The sequence below is a fragment of the Poeciliopsis prolifica genome, unplaced genomic scaffold (assembly GCF_027474105.1).
Source record: "Poeciliopsis prolifica strain line A6 unplaced genomic scaffold, Auburn_PproV2 SCAFFOLD104, whole genome shotgun sequence".
Classification (NCBI taxonomy): domain Eukaryota; kingdom Metazoa; phylum Chordata; class Actinopteri; order Cyprinodontiformes; family Poeciliidae; genus Poeciliopsis; species Poeciliopsis prolifica.
Window position 1 is genome coordinate 728,188 of NW_026562479.1, and position 1,813 is coordinate 730,000.

Consider the following 1,813-nt stretch of genomic DNA (forward strand, 5'->3'; position numbering starts at 1 on the left):
TCTCAGCAATTCCCTTGAATTTCTGAGCATTTGTTGCCAGGGTGACATCATGATTAGCTTTTATGATTCTCTTGGCTGAGAAACATATTTATTCAGACAAAATATTCTGTAAAAATATAAAAAGGACTAAAAAAATCTAAATGTAGAGTAAAAAGATATGAAATATAAAATTAGGCATGAATATGTAAAAGAAAGCACAAGAACTGCTGCAGCTGAGACTGGGAACCTGTAGATTTTTAATTTTGCCAACAAAAGATTGCCTTTATTAAAAGTTGTCATGTGATCTTGAAAAAAAAGTGTTCAGCAGCAATAAAGAATACAAAAATGCTGTGCATTCAAAATGATATTGGAAGTCAAATAGTTTGTAGATCAGAGAGCAACCCCCTCTTCTCTGGCACAAGACAGTTATTAAAGTCTGACCAAAGTGATCATTTGTTTCTGAATGTAATAATATGTGTTAATCATTCAAAATGTTTGAGAGTATTTCTGTATTTTTGAGTTTGGGACAATTGGACAAGTGCTATTGGTTATGTATAAATATAGTATTAATTCTTCACTTTCAAAAGAATCCAATAACACTACTTAGCCATTGAAATGGTCAATACCTCTCCTTCGTACTGCTGGTTTCTTCCATCGGCTTTGTTGAAAAGCTGTTTGTTTCTTAGTGATGACGTATAAAAAAGGGAACATTGTTGGTATTATACAATATTAACTGTGTATGCTAACACATGGCTTTTGAATTCTGAAGTGAGATAAGCTGCTCAGAACGTATGTATGGTTGAAGAAGGTGTGAGTTTTCCGGTTGGAGCTCAGCTGTCTGCTCTGACGCTCTGCTCAGCTCCCAGGCATCTTCTGTTCAGTCTCCTCATTTCATTTGTCTTCTCTTCAGTTTGGCATCAAATTGCATAACTGGCCTGGGTGCACCACTGCGCCAGGACATCAATACTGATTGCCTGCCATAATTACCATGTAATGTTTGCATAAAACAGCCATTAAATGAGACATTATCAATATTTATGCCAGTGTTGATTTCATAAGCTCCTCATTTTAAGGTCACAATAATGGATTATGCAGAATTATGGATAGTGATAAAACTATGAGTGGAAATCAAAATGTTGACCTGACAGCTGCTCTTTCTTTGACATCTATTCCACTGATCTGCAGAAATACAGAACTGGTTCAGGTTCGTATGGCTCTTTCTGTTTGAACTCTTTCTCACAGGGATTATAGATACTGAACAGAACGAGAACTAATATGAGGCTGTGCCTACAAAGATTTTAAGGAAATACGATAAACTCTCTTGTTCAATGTTGAACAAGCACTTAAGCCTCATAAAATATAAATTAATTAAAACCTTTGGTCAGGTTGTGTCCACAAAAATGGCCATTTTATGTATAAATACTGCTGCCATAAAACACCATTTAACTTCTTCACCTCAGCTTGCCTCCTCTACTCTTCTGACTTAGAAAAAAAAGTTTAAAAACCTTTGTGACTGCTGAGCTGACACGGTGAGAACTGAATCAATGCATTTATGTTCATAGGTTTACATATCTTTAGGGGAATAATTCTATTTTATCGGAATTATTACTGTTCATACATAGTTATTGTTATTCCTGAATATCTGCAGCTACATCCCAACAGCTTGATGCTGAAACTTGACTCTAAGTTTGGCCAAAGGCAACACAGTCTGGCAGACAGAAATTGTCAAATTAACTCCATCAACAATGCCAGGCATGTTGTTTTCAAATCAAAAAGCAATATGGATGTTTTTTATGAGGACTGTTTCATGTAAATAAAGGAAATAAAACTTTAT